This window comes from Camelus ferus, chromosome 23, assembly GCF_009834535.1.
Source record: "Camelus ferus isolate YT-003-E chromosome 23, BCGSAC_Cfer_1.0, whole genome shotgun sequence".
In the NCBI taxonomy this organism is placed as follows: domain Eukaryota; kingdom Metazoa; phylum Chordata; class Mammalia; order Artiodactyla; family Camelidae; genus Camelus; species Camelus ferus.
The window spans coordinates 10,922,937-10,939,097 of NC_045718.1; positions in this window are offsets into that span (position 1 = coordinate 10,922,937).

A 16,161-nucleotide genomic window follows, 5' to 3' on the forward strand; every position below is an offset into this window, starting at 1 on the left:
TATAATCATTTTTAATGTTGTGTCAAATTCCAGTGTAGAGCACAATTTTTCAGTTATACATGAACATATATATATTCATTGTCACATTTTTTTCTCTGTGAGCCACCATAAGATCTTGTGTACATTTCCCTGTGCTATACAGTATAATCTTGTTTATCTATTCTACAATTTTGAAATCCCAGTCTATCCCTTCCCACCCCCTGCCCCCTTGGCAACCACAAGTTTGTATTCTATGTCTATGAGTCTGTTTCTGTTTTGTATTTATGCTTTTTGTTTGTTTGTTTTTAGATTCCACATATGAGCAATCTCATATGATATTTTTCTATCTCTTTCTGGCTTACTTCACTTAGAATGACATTCTCCAGGAGCATCCATGTTGCTGCAAATGGCGTTATGTTGTCGGTTTTTACGGCTGAGTAGTATTGCATTGTATAAATATATCAGCTCTTCTTTATCCAGTCATCTATTGATGGACATTTAGGCTGTTTCCATGTCTTGGCTATTGTAAATAATGCTGCTATGAGCATTGGGGTGCAGGTGTCATCCTGAAGTAGGATTCCTTCTGGATATATGCCCAGGAGCGGGATTCCTGGGTCATTCAGTAAGTCTATTCCTAGTCTTTTGAGAAATCTCCATACTGTTTTCCACAGTGGCTGCACCAAACTGCATTCCCACCAGCAGTGAAGGAGGGCTTCCTACATCATGACTTTAAGACACAGAAGAGACACTGAGTGGATGCTGGACCTGGTATGTGGTGTCAGGTCCCAGCTTGTGATTGAAAGGAAATGCAAGAATTCACTGATTAATACAGGAGAATCTCTGGGCCACACACATGACAAGGAATTCTGAGGTGATAGAAAGAGGAAAACAGATCATTTTAAATAAGGCTGAATTGATCAGTGTTGGTCCCCTTACCAGGGAATCTCGTCACAACAGTTCATACAAGCAGTGGTGAGTAGTTCAAATTACCTCCTAGTTTGGTTTGATTCAGGAGAGGAGATCCTACACTGTTGGTGGGAATGTAAACTGGTGCAGCCACTATGGAGGACAGTATGGAGGCTCCTTTAAAATCTAAAAACAGAGTTACTATATGATCCAGCAGTCTGGATCTGGGCATAGATCCAGAGAAGGCTATAATTCAAAAAGACACAGGCACCCCCAATGTTCACAGCAATACTATTTACAATAGCTGAGACATGGAAACAGCCTAAACATTGATCAACAGATGAATGTAAAAAGAAGATGTGGTGTGTGTATGTGTATGCAGTGGAATACTACTTAGCCATAAGAAAGAATGAAATAATGCCATTTGCGGTGACATGGATGGACCTAGAGATTATTATATTAAGTGAAGTAAGTCAGACAAAGACAAATATTATACGATATCACTAATATGTGAAATTTTAAAAAATACTAAATTTTATCTACAAACCAAAAACAGACTTACAGACATGGAAAACGAACTATGGTTACCAAAGGGGAAAGGGGGGGAAGATAAACTAGGAGTTTGGGATTAGCAGATACACACGATTATATATAAAAGAGATAAACAATAGGACCTACTGTACAGCAAGGGCACTGTATTCAATGCTGTGCAATAACCTATAACGGAAAAGAATCTGAAAAGAAAAATATGTGTATGTATAACTGAATTGGCTTGCTGTACACCTGAAACTAACACTGTAAATCAACTACATGTCAATAAAAGATAAAATTAAAAAGAAAGGAGTGGAGAACGCCCAGTGCCATGGAGATGCTGGACACTTACGGTATAAAGTAGAGAAGAAGCCAGACTTTGGAGACTCTGCTGTCTCAGCGGACCTGCCTGCCCGTCTCCTCATCCAGACTCTACTTTTATTTTTAATGGTGGTGGGTACTTCGCCATCTTTGAAAAACAATTCTGTGGGCATTTCCTATAGACCAAGGGTACTGATGGCAGATGCTGTGGCTGATTTCAAGAAGACTGCGAGGCGTGGGTCCTGCCGGCAGCAGTGGTGCAGCGTGAACTCCGGGTGGGGGAGGCAACCACGGCGAGCAGCAAGGAGCCGGCCCACCAGATGGGTCTGATCGCCGAAGAGTAATGGATTAGAGCACCCCTAGGGTCGCACGAGATGGGCCATCCGCAAGGTCTTCTTTGTTGTACTTACTGGGGGAAAATCCATCGGGTAGGAGAGGCCCAGGGTGAGATGTCGTCACAGGGGACTGGGGGCACCTCACTCCCTTCGCAAATGCAGCCAGCTCCCAGGACGAGAAAGACCCTGCAGACATGTTCAGAGCACATGTTCTAACATTTCTGCCGAGTTTCCCCCAGAGACCCCGGCTTCTATTACCAGGCAGCTATGCACTGGGGACAGGAAAACACCTGCACTTCTCAGGTATTATTGAGCCTTGAGTCTGAAGTTGTTTTAAATCATGAGGATTCACATGCCTCATTCAGGGCGTGGTCTTTCTGAGGGTCATTTAATGATGGACTTTTGATTTGAGCTCACGTTGTCCTAAGCTCATTGGGTCCCCAGACTCGTTTCATAGCCCCATCCTCAATTCTTGAGTGTGTAGTTGAAATAGAGATTTTCCGCACTTGTCAGAACCCTCAAGTCATTCTCCGACCAGCAGACACCACGCTGGCAAGACTGAGGGCAAGCTCTTGGAACTCCCACGCTCGCCAAGACGCTCAGCCAAAGCCACCCCGCGCAGCTGGGGCCGTCTCAGCGTCGAGGGCCTCTCTGAGGCCTGAAAACTGCACGAGGGGCTTCCTGCCACATCATGACCGAACACTACACCTACCCAGCACAGACGACAGGTGAGTTTCGGCAAAACAACTATGGATTATGGGCTATGTCCCATTTAGTCAGACAGCACCAACGACCCTGGCTGCGATTCCAGATGCTGACCTTCCATGTGCGAACGAGAGGCCAGAACGGTTTAGCCAGGTGAGCCCTCGGGAAGGACTTAGGGGAGAAGGAACAGGAGAGAGAAGGAAAGAGGGCAAAAACCGTCTACACCGTCTGGCACGTTTCATCCAAATAAGCAGGGGGGCGCTTTCTCCTGGGGGAAGGGAGGGGGCGCGTTCCAGGAAGAAGGGACACGACAGGGGAGGAGGGGGACGTGGCTTCACTGCAGCTTCTGCCCCAGAGGTGCGACAGTTCTGCCATCTGGGCACTTTCCTTCCTCTCCTTGTGTGACTTCGATTCCACGTTCGTGAAGCAGCTTGTCAGTCTCCTACGGGCTAGTGAGGCTCTGCTCATTATTTTTCTTACCTTTTTTTCCCCACTGAGTTCCAGTCTGAACAATTGCTGCCAGTGCTGCGCCGCGGCTGCTGGGGTCTTCTCTCCCGCAGCGTCGATCTGCGGTTACGCACACCTCGTGACTTTTCATTTCAGTTACTGTATTTTCCGTTCTAGAACCTGCCTTTGGTTCATTTTCATAGTGTCTATGGCTCTACTTAGACCCCTCATCTTTTCGCTTGAGATGTATGTTATACACATATGTATCTTTTTTACGTTCTAAACATATTTCAATAAATGTTTCAATGCCATCGCCAGCTAGAGACTCACATTTTACACCTTGTTCTCATGCCCAGTGATTTACAGTGCTCGTTCGTTGAGACCCTAGTCTCGTCTCCCTTTCAAGATGGCAAGACTGTTGGCTTTGGCTCTGGGAGGAGGTTCCTCTGCTGGCAGATGAGCTTGGTCCTTGGGCAGCTCAGTTTTCAGTCGTTTCTAGGGGAGGTCTGCTCCTGGTCTGGCCCAGTCCTACCTGTCACACATGACTATTCCGGGAACTCAGTTAAACGTCTGAGCCGCAACCCGTGCCCTCTCCTCTCTGGGTCTTTGGAAATCTCACTTGTCTCAGCTGGTGAGGTCTCCGGACTCTCTGTTCAGCTCACAGCTCCCTTCCTGGCTGTCCTCCTCCAAACCTCACCTCATCTCCCCTCCGTGTGTACAGCTAACATCTGGATGGAAACATCGAGGACTCCTGGGCAGATTTCTGGACCACTTTCTCTGAACGACTATCTTCCGTGCGGCATCGTGCCCTCTAATCTCCATCTGTCTCAACAGTCTGCTTTTTCTTGTTCTGTTGAGATAGTGTCTCAATCTTCTGCAAAATGCAGAATTATAAAAGCAAAGCATCAGGACAATTGCAAAATTTTGATCAGGAAAATGATGAAGGATACAAGGAAAAGTATACATTCATAAGGAAATATTATTAAAAATAAGAAAGGGGAAATTAATTAAAATATACAAATATAGACAAAGAGGGAACAATAGGTAGGCGATGAGGTTTCTGGCATGTCTGTTACATGGCAGGTAAAGAGAATATTGAGAGATGGGTGAGGCATTAAAATTAAATCGGTGACCTGCCTGCTTTCTGTAGTGCTGATTTTTTTCCCCCTGTAATTGCCATAGAATCAGCTGAATATAGTTACAACTGAATGCATTAATTTTTTGGCCAACAAAATATCAAAAGAAAAAATCTGGACATATTTTTATGTATTTATAATATCTTAGAACATTCAACCTATCAGTGTAACAGGTCAGACTTGTGGCATCATTTTAACAAGTATCATTAAACGTTGACTTAGACTCTGGAGTCGAAGATTAAATTGTGTTAAGTGTATATTTAATATCAAAACATTTAAGAAAACATAGGTTCATTGCATTTATAGACTCTTTCTGTTATATTTAAAAAACACTCAGTGCGTGTAGATCTTGTTTGATTTTGGTGGTTATGCAACTGAGATGCTTTGAAAGGAGGGAAATCACTTCAGTCTGTTCTCTGCGTCTGTGAGTCTGTTTCTGTTTCATAAGTAAGTTCATTTGTGTCATTTTTTTAGATCCTACATGTATTGATATCTTATATCTGTCTTTCTCTGTCTGACTTACTTCACTTAGTAAATCAACTAGAAGTCAATAAAAAAGGAAGTAGAATATGAGAACCATACAGGGGGCTTAAACTGTTCAGGTGAGTTTAATTGAGTTTATAAATGAAGCCAGACATTAATCTAGGCTCTGCTTAATACTATGCTTACAATTAGCTAGATTTACAAATCGGATAAAGTTTGAAAGTTGAAGTTTAAAAGCTTAGATAATATATCAAATTCTATTCTAAAAAAGCATCACATCGATACTCCTTAGTGCACAAGACCTGCCACCAAGGACACTTAAACCTGGATCCACGGCTGGCGCCGCACTTCACGTGCTTACACATGTTGGCATTTCACGGCTCCACGATGAATTTCCATCCCCACTACTGACGGTGAGCTTCACGAAGGCAAGACCAGGTCGGTGTCAGCTCTTTATTCAGTCTCGGGGGCGATGCTCAGAGCAGGCCCTCAAGTATGTATTTTTAGATACGATGAATGCAGTTTAACGTCATTCCTCACCCTACAGCCAAACATCCTGAGTCGTCCTGATATTTAAGCAGACACGGATGAATAACGCAAGTGTCCCATTTAAGGTGAAACGCAGAGCAGAAGAGCCTTCGGCCCCAGGTTCTCTCGTGATTCTAGAGCGTCCGCCGCACGTCGTGCCACGGCCGGCTTCTGTGGGAGAGCGCGGAGGCCCTGGGGGAGGCTCCGTGGACGCGGGGAAGATCTGTCTGGGGGAGCGGAGGGGAGAGCCGGGCTGCAGGCAGTGGATGAGGGCGGCTGTGAAGGGATGCTACCGAAAACAGAGATGTAGACAGGATGGGGAGCCGCCTTTTTCTGGGCTGTTTTTTTTTAAAAGATGATGGTGATCGGTTGTGTTTATGTTCTTACAGATAAAGCGACGGCCGGAGCACAGGGTGAGATACCAGTGATGCGTCACCTCTGCGGAGGGGCTGGCGTGGCCTGGATGCTGGGGGGCTGAACCTTAGATGCAGGCGAGCGAACATTTCCTCTAAGACACGAGAAAATGACGGGAGTGGCTGCGAATATATGCAAACACATGCAGGTCCATGAGGGACACTGGGGCGATGAGTTTCAGGCTGTCTTACTGTCCCCTGGTCTTCCTGCAGTCCTCCTGACCACATCCCGGTTGCCTGAAGCTCTGACTTTTAGGTATAATACTGTGACTTCACTTCTCAAAGTTTGAAATGTGATTCTTCATCAGTCGTTTTTATCTTTGTTTGAATACTTATCAGAAATATTCCTGCCAAAATCTGACTGTGACTCGTTTAGCTCATGGCCATCAGAACCACGTGTAGTTGTGAACGACTTATTTCTGGAACATCTCTACCATTTTACCCTAGGGAAGTCAGGACGTGGCACGGAGACAATTCAGGACCTCAGACCAGAGCAGGCAGTGTCTACTCCAGCTGACCAGAGTGCCCAGCTTCCACTGGTCCTCGATACTTTTTTGTTCCATTATTGAGACAGGAAACAACTGCTTGACAGTTTTATGTGTTAGACAAGAAGGCTGTGGAAGGTGATACACACAAGACATGTGGAGTCAAATGTGCAATAAAAAGAAAGATGTACAGAGAGAGCAGAGAAAATGTGTAGTACAAAGAACAGAGAAAAAGAGGCAGTAGAGGATAGAAGCCACAAAGAACTTCTGCTCTACCTCTTAATTCTCAGTGGTAACACCTAAGAACTTCCAGCAAGCGCCCCAATCCACTTTTTTCCTCCCAAGTTACAGATTCCACAGTGGGGCCAGTGACCCCCAAGGCACCTTTGTAACAAGGCCAGGATTCACCCTGAGTTTCTATTTTGCTTTTAGCCATTGATTCTGGCTGCCTCCCTCTGAATGTGCAGGGTTTTTCTAGGCACATTGAATCAACATTTGATTCCTTTATTGATCACTAATCTTCCCTTTTAAGTATAAGGATCTGAAAGTAAGTACTAATCACCTTTTCCCAGAAAGACTAAAACTTCAAAGGTTCACACAGAATGACAGGGGGAAAACTAAAAGTAAGATAACGACTCTGCAGGGCGAACCCCCAGGATCCTGCAACCCAATCCTCTTTTCGTAAGATTCCTGTATTCCGTGTCGTGTTCTTACCCGAGCTCATCTCTCCCTGTGACAGGACGGTAGGTAACACTCCAGTCCTTCCCACTGGCAAACAGACTTACGGTAACGTAAATCATCAGGTAATTGTAAATTATGAGGAAGATGATAACATCACGTATTTTAAAAATGGAATCCTCCCCGCTTCCAGTAAACCCAACGTAGGCAAAGCACGTCTCTTCCGTGTTCTCGGATTTATCCACAGCGTCTAGCAGAGCAACTGGCTCAAGGTAAACTGCCAACAAACACCTGATGAATCAGTGAACGAACGAGCTACACTTTATAAAATCTTATCAGTCAACACCACGAGCCAGCAACGGTGCTAAGGGACTCAAAGGAACACAAAAACAAGTATCCTGTATCCTCTCCGGCGTACTAGGAAGGACACGGGCTTATGGAGAAGGGAAGCGCGCAGCCGGAGACCCTGCATTTAGCAAGCCTCCTGACATCCTGGAGACTCAGTTCCCTGATGTGTTAAAGGGAGACCAGCATTCTTGAGTCTCACTGATTTCCTACGAATGTTACATGATACATGTCACTGCGCCTGAGAATTCCTCCAACGTGCTCGTGGTAGGTTGTATTGCTTTCCCAATTTCTCCCAGCCCCCTCCTCCCCTTGCAAGAGGAGCATGAACCCCTCCCCCAGCATACCGCTGCTGACTCGCTTTGGCCGAGGAGTGGGGGGGGGGGGGAGGTGACACACCCAGACACGCAGACCCTTGGCCGCAGAAGCTTGTCGTGGTGGCACGCCTCTGCCCACGCTCTTGCTCATGCGTCCTCTGCCGTGTCCCGAGCAAGGCCATTCCTGCAGCCAAATTCCCAGAATCTGAAGCAAGGACACAGACCTGGACCCAACTCACAGCCAGAAGCAACGTCACAGCGGCCCCCTGCCACTGCCGGTGTCCACTGTGAACAAGAACTTGTGACCCTCGTAAAGCCCATCTGTGATGCAGAGTGAGCTCCTGAAATCTGGGCGAGGCGGTCCCTCAGCCACAAAGGTGGGGATGAGTGGCCCCCTCTCCAGGGCACACCTTAAACCAGACCATTGGAGGCCCAGAAGTTCTTTGAAGTCTTGAGCTCTCAAACAGATATTAATTTTACCTTCCAGTCCACAATACTTGTGTTGGTTTAGATAAAAATAGTGTTTCAAAATTACAGTGATGTAATGATCCCTTCTAGGAAGGTTTCCCGATATGGTTACAGGCGACACATCCCAGCACTTGTGAGATTCACAAGTCAGCGAAGCCATGTTGTGCGGAGTGGGTTTCCTTTTCCTGAAATAGAGTAAGTCTATACTTATAACTTCTTAAGATGGAAAACTTAAACATTTTCTAATGTAAAACTTAAGAGATAGCTTGATTTTAAAAATATGTATAGAGAAAAAACACATACCTTCTGTACATCAGCGGGGCGAATGGGGATGGCGGGCAGGCGTGAGTACAGGAGCCTGCCCACAAGAGTGCATGTTAACTATATGGTAGAGATGTCTTTTTTATTCTTAAGATCTGTCATCATACTGTCTCCATAGAAAAGTTGAGTTTCAATAATTTTTCTACAGAAATAAACTCTTTTCAGGTTCCAACAACAAATGGGCATCAGGTAACCCTTGAGCGTGGCACCAGCTGAGAGGGTGTGGTGTCCCGGTTCCACTTTGTTGTTGTTTGACTTGTTTCTTTAGCATTTTGAGTAAAGTTTCCTTTCCTAAGCCTCAGATTCCCCACCTGTGAAAATGCAGCAATGCAAACCTACCCCACAGATTTGCTTTGAAGATGGAAAAATTAGCATATGTTTCCCAAGACAATTTTTTGTATCACAGGCACATAGTGAAGGTTATTCTTCTTTCTGTTCCTTTCCTTAACATAAAACCCTTCTATTTTGTGACTTTTGCATCCATTGTTAGGTGCCCTCCTATATATTATCTTATTTCATCTTCACAATAACATTCTAAGTGTAAAACATGTAAAACATATCATGCTGTTTGACAGTGAGTGAACTGAGATATGGAAAGACGAAAGACTTGCTTTGGCTTCTAAAGAAATTCTCGAGGGACCTGCAGCCTGAGACTCCTGTGAGCAAAATGCCTGTCACCTAAAGCGCTGCGAGTGGGGTCACCTTCCTTCCAGGTGCGTCTGGTCAAAGCAGTGAAAAGTCACATTTACAGAAGAAGGTTGGCATTTTTGCCTGTCCTGTGATCTCGCAAAGTTCCTTCAGTACTCCAAGACTCAATTTCTCCACTTGTGAATAAAGAATAATCGAGAACAAGAAAAGACAACCTAGAGAATGAGAGAAATTATTTGCAAATGAAGAGACCAACAAGGGATTAATTTCCAAAATATACAAACAGCTCATACAGCTTAATATCAATCAAACAAACAACTCAAAGGAAAAATGGGCAGAAGACCCAAGCAGACATTTCTCCAAAGAAGACATTGAGAGGGTCAACAGGCATATAAAGAGACCCTCAGCATCGCTAATCGTTAGAGAAATGCAAATCAAAACTACAGTGAGGTGTCACCTCACGCCAGCCAGAATGGCCATCCTTAAAAAGTCTACAAATGACAAATGCTGGAGAGGCTGTGGAGAAAAGGGAGCCCTCCTGCACTGCTGGTGGGAATGCAGTTTGGTGCAGCCACTATGAACAACAGTATGAAGGTTCCTTAAAAACCTAACAGTAGACTTAACATATGACCCAGCAATGCCACTCCTGGGCATATACCCAGAGAAAACTCTAATTCAAAAAGACACGTGCACCCCAATGTTCACAGTACCACTGTTCACAACAGCCAAGACATGGAAGCAACCTAAGTGTCCACTGACAGACGACTGGATAAAGAAGATGTGGTGTGCATATACAGAATGGAATTAATTGGCCATAAAAGATAATGAAATAATGCCATTTGCAGCACCATGGATGGACATGGAGATTGTCATATTAAGTGAAGTAAGGCAGACAGAGAAATACAAATATCATATGATATCACTTATATGTGAAATTAAACAAAAGTGATACAAATGAACTTATTTACCAAACAGAAACAGACTCACAGACATAGAAAACAAACTAATGGTTACCAAAGGGGAAAGGATGGGGGGAGGGATAAATTAGGAGTTTGGGATTAACAGATACACATTACTACATATAAAATAGATAAACAACAAGGATCCATTATATAGCACAAGGAACTATATTCGATATCTTGTAATAACCTACACTGACAAAGAGCATGAGAAAGAATATACGTATGTACATCTGCGTGTAACTGAGTCACTTTGCTGTATACCTGAAACTAACACAACATTGCAAATTAACTACAATTAAAAAAAAATCATCAAGAACAACTATTTCATGGGTTCGTCATAAGGATTAAGTGGAAACACGTTTGTGAAACATTTAGCACAATGCCTGCTTCTAAGAAGATTTAATAAGGTCCTCTATCTTTGTAAATATTGGCTACTCAAAATGGGGAAAATGAATCTTTATAATCATTTTTATTAGCATTTTGTTCTTCTGGCTTCTTGACAAATCTGCTCAGTAGCACAGACATCTATCAGTCTGACGTCATCTCATTTTTGTAAAACGTATTGAAGTGCATGTGCAGGACACTAACGTTTGATGGAAGTTATCTCTAGACGGTGAGATCACAGGTGACTTTTAGTTTATTCTACTTGCTGTCAGTATTTTATATATTTCTGGTAGACACATATTGATTTCATGATAAGAAAAAATTATACAGTATAACAGGTTTTCAATTAAGAAGGTTTGAAAAATGGAATACAACCCTGCAAGGCTCAAAGGTGGGTAACGCAAGGGCGGACTCCAGATGCTCAGACCCAGTGTCAGCACGTCACAAGGTCAGTCAGTCCACATTCCAGGCGATGCTCTGGAGAGCTTCACACGCCCGACCAGCCTCTTTTTAGAACTGATTGAACCGTCATTAGTTCTACGCCTTCGCATGACCGACGAGTGACTCTCATAGGGAAAGAATTAGCTCTGCCAGTTTTTCCTCATTTGTTTTGCTTTTATTTTTGTGGCATCTTCATATTGACAGGATATATTTTTTTTGCTTGCTTGTCCAAGTTTTGAGCATTTAGGTATTTAGAATTTGAAAATATAATTAATAAAACCATTCAACCAGGCATACAGAAGCTCCGTCATAGCATTACAGCAACAGTTTCTCCTGTTCTCAGTGAGGACACTCTATTATAGTTACTGTTACTGAAAAATAACAATAATACCATTCACTACCTACTGGGATTTCTGATAGATGTGGTTAACTAGTCACCCTACCCTCCTTCTGTGCACCCGCCTCGTCTGCAGCGTATGGAAAGTGAAGTTACACTTCCCAGTCTCCCTTACCGCCAAGATTAGCCACGCAAATTAGAGTCCTCTGATTAGATGCACCCAGAGGCTGATGTCAACTTACTGACGATTTTGGCTGTTTCCTGTTGGCAAGGCATGGAGGTGCTGCTCTGCTCAGCTCAGCTGTGTGCAACTTGAGGCACCCGACGGGGGTCAGGACTTCGGGCACATCCGCATCGTCTCTGCCTCCTTGCATGTTAATGAGAGTTTAGCAGCAAGGACCAGACAACGTCGGGGTCTACGCAGGTGTGGGGGAGTGGGCCTCATTCTGGCCTCCCAACCCCACATCCCAGCCAAGTCCTCGTGTCCTGTGTCGTCAGACTCGGTGGCTGTGGCCCCAGCCTCCTGACTGCCCACCTTCCTGACTGAGAAGCGGTTCACCTGGTAAATCAGTGCCAGTCATCCCGGGAAGTCCGCCGCGTAACCCATCGCTCCTGTTAACACCTGCAACAGCTTTGAAAGAGACTTCTTTCTAAATCCCTGTCTCCACCAGAAGAACCCGAGGTAGCTCCGTTTCCTTCACTGAAATAGGCCCCTGTTCCAGCCCTGGGGGTGAGCAGGGCATTAAGAGGAATTAAACACTGTGAACCTGTTGACGGAGGAGATCCTTGGAATTACCCATTTTCCATCATTAAATTTAGTTCAACACATCCATTTATTATGGGCTTCCAGGGAGAAATCTGGCTGAACTTAGCAGGTAGTGCCCGATTTCACAATTTATGAGATAACTCCTAGGCAAAAATAAGTGACTTGCAGCCACGGCGAGCAGTTCCCAGGACTGAGCTTAATGCCCTCATTTATTACACACAAATTGAAGTAATTTATTTTGAAAAGCACTTTATTAGCAGAAAAAGGAAAAGAAGATTCATTTATGTAGGAAAACTCATAATAAAATTGTCAGGATCATTCTATGAAGAGAAACAAGCTACCTTCTTAAAGACACAAATATGTCCCTTCTTCTGGCTCAACTATTTGATATAATTGTGATTTATGGCATCTCAGTCGGACAGCCTAGGACTGTAGAATGTACTCTTTTCAGACTTTGCCATAAATATTCAGACTGTTCTCAGGCCACATCCGTTATCTTTTATTGCTATGTCTCAGAAAATATTGAAAGAACAGGAATCTGTGGCAGTCAGAAGTTAAGCTCAGTGTTTTCTCACGTGCGAATTAAATGGAGAAGACACTTTCCAGGCCAGGAGAACAGATCCAGCCCCGTGCCCGGGAGATAGCATGTGGTCTCTCGTTACCTGTCAAATGAATAATGACTGAGGAAGAAGATGCCAAACAAGATGAAAAGTGTGGTTTGGAAAATCCCTGTGGGCGAGGCACATCCCAAAGGCTTAAATGCAACAGTCATTAAGTTTGCATGAGGACGGAAAGGACCTAAGTGGGCTTTGAAATCAGTTAGAACAGCTTGGGCTCCCAGATAAGTCTTCCATTTAATGTACTGCATTTGCAAATCATGCAAGATCTTCAAGCTTGAGTTTCCTCATCTGTAAAACAGAGCTGGCAGCACATCCCTTGGATGCAGGGATAAGGGCTCCGGGACAGATGCTCAAGAAGCAGTAGTTCTAAGTATGACCCGGGCGTTTTATTAAACCCAGAAAACTGAAGTGTTGCCTTTGCTTCTTCAAAAGGAATAAAGCACAGTGTTTCTGGGAGGCCTGGAAAGCTCTTCAGGTGCTCCCTGCTCTGCCCAGGGACCCCCCTTCTTCCACACAGGTCCTCCACCCCCACGGCTCCTTGGAAAGAACATTAAGTTCAGTACTCGAGTGAATTCTTTCTGCGGTTTAATTCTCTGGCAGATGGGTTTTTCCTACCAATAGGAAAAGAAATCTTACTACATAAAAGCTTTTCTGCTTTAAATGTTTCCACATTTGAGCACTAGGTTAATGAAGGTTAAGTGTGTGTGCGTGTAAATACCTGCAGCAAGCATGTCCATCCATAAACATCACCGCGTACGTTGTCCGTGTGAGCCCGTGACTCATCAGATGGGCGGCTTCCCTCAAGGACAACGAGGAGGGACCAGGTGTGGCAACTGCGTACTGAGGAGCAGCGCTGCGAATGAGCAGGAGACAGAGGAATGTGACTAATTCTCAACCTGATTTTGAAACCAACTCTCCATTTTAGAGCTGCAGGTATGTCCCTAAAGAACCACACAAAATTTAAGACATTTCTTAATTTCCTAATTCTATACATTCACACCAAGACAGTACCCAGTTCTGAAATAAAGTATGTTCGCAGTTACGTCACCCGTGAACGGCATGGCCATGATGAAGGAAGCATCGTTCTACGCTTGGCGTTCAACTCAAAAGGTCTCCTTAAAGCAGAAGTATCTAGTACACACCTGGGAAACACAGCAGTCTGGAGAAAAGCTCATTTGCTCCTATTTATTTTCGAAAAGCATGTATTAAAAATTAACTACGTATGTGAGTTATGTCTGCCGATTCTCACAGCCACCCACTTCCGAGGACATCCGGGTTTTTCTGGAATCTAAATTTTAAAATACCAGTAGCTATTTAAAAGTAACTTGAAGAAATTTTGCTGACAGCATCATCGCATTTGGCACAGGACACAGTAACCAATGAGAGAAGAAATAAAATTCACCCAGGACCCACGGTGCTAAATGGGTTTTTTAAATGAACTATTAAAAAGCAATAAGGAACTATTAATACGTATGTTCCTGATACCTACGAAATTTGGAAGAAGTGAAATCAGCAACTGAATTGATAATTGCTGTGTACCTGCCGTGCCTTGTCAAAGCTGTTGATACAGAGCTTTACTGCCGTGTAAATACATGGTACAGTTTGGAATGATGGTCCCAGGAGGCAGTGCTGGGAATAATTAGCAAACTCAACAGAACAAACTGAGTTACACTTCCGCAGAGAACTCAGGAAGGCAGAAGCAATGCAAAGACATTCATCACCCCAAGAATGGTCAAAATCTAGCTCACATAAACCATGTATTTCACTGCAAGTGATAAAACAAGAAAGAACACGTGGGGAGGTAGTGGTTGTACTGGCGATCAGGGGGCAGCCAAGCTACGCGAGAAAAAATGAATGGAATCGCAAAGTGATGAAAACAAGTACTTTCAAGGACCAGATTCGTGGCATCGAAAGCTCAAGGCCCATCAGTGACTTAGGCTGTTCCCAGTGAGATGTGAATTACCAGACGATTCACAGCCTTTCCAAGTGCTGGTGCGCCCTAGCCAAGCAAGAGAAAATTCTGTGCAATGATCAGGACACTGTGCACCTGACCCAAGAGCAGACAAGACGCAGAGGGTTACAAACAAGTGAGAATGCCAGGCCTACAGTGAGAGGCCCCACCTTGCGTTGTTTGATGATCAGAGGAGTCCTCAGAACGAGAGAGATGACTCATCTCTCGACTTCAGGAGAGTAGAACAAGATATCTAATTGATAGACTAGTATTCTTTTTGTTAAAAATTCTACATTTATTCATTCATTCATTTTAACATGCGGTCACCTTTCTCAGTTCTTTTATTGAGACAGCAGAGGCAGATCTGCCTGGTCCAGTTATGAAACAGGAGTAGCCGAGGAATAAAGATGCAGGAGGTGGGGATGGGCGTGGTTTTGCTCCAAGACGCCTGTGGGTCCCTCCACTCACCTTTCTCTTTACAGTCAAGTAGAAGTATTGATAAAACTCAGAATGCCCACTAGTATGTGTCATATATATATCTTTCTTTCTTTCTTTCTTTCTTTCTTTCTTTCTTTCTTTCTTTCTTTCTTTCTTTCTTTCTTTTCTTTCTGTATACATGTACACACACACACACACAGAGGAACGCACTGTGGGAACATAGAAGCATTTTGCATCAAAGGTCAGCTACCTGGACGTTCATAGTAACATCTATCCTATGTTATACATTAATGTTGACAATCCATGCCTTTCCCTACCATAGGGAAACAGAAGAAGGAAAACGAGTTTACCAGTTAGGAAAAATATTTTTACTCCAAGTTTTTAATATTTTCTGTGATTAAAACAATGATCAAAAGTGGCAGTTTCATAATAACGTTCGTGAATGTGAGAGTGATAAGCTGTAATAAATTACTTTGTAAAAGACCACCACTTAGTCCTCCATTTTCTCTTTTTATGCAGATGCAACGTCACACAGATGCAAACTTTGTATCGCAGCTGTGTTATTAGCTGTGCTGATGTAAACCACGGCCCCTGGAAATCCTGACCTTCACTCCTTCTCTCTATCAATAAAAGGAACAGCGTTAGCACACAAGAGATCATCTGGAAAGAAACAGAAGATGTTCATACCAGTCATTTTCTTCTTTTCCGTTTTATCCAGTATCTAACAGAAGGTCTTCACGTTCTCATTTGTCCGGAAAGCAGCGAGAAAAAGAATGTCCACTTGGAAACTGCCGTAAATTATTGCACAGTATTATAGCGTGATAATTCTTTTTATGTTTCTCTTGTTTTATTTCTATGTAGTAACTTTCCCACCAGGATATATCATCACCTCTGCCCCAAAATTTATTAGGAAAAGATCCTCTAAGTTTCCTTGATCAGATTTAAAACTTTATCAGTACTTCTATACCCTTTAAGTTTTATACCCCAGAACAGTAAAATTACCAGACTATAGAGAATATATACTTATAAGTTGACATTATATATAATTATACATATATATTTATATATTGTATATATAAATGATGTCACTATTTATTTATATGCATATATGTTTATACACAATAATGTTATTAGTTATATATAATGCATGATATAATACAGAATTGCATCACACATAATTAACATTAACGTGTATGTTGGTATCATACACCTACCT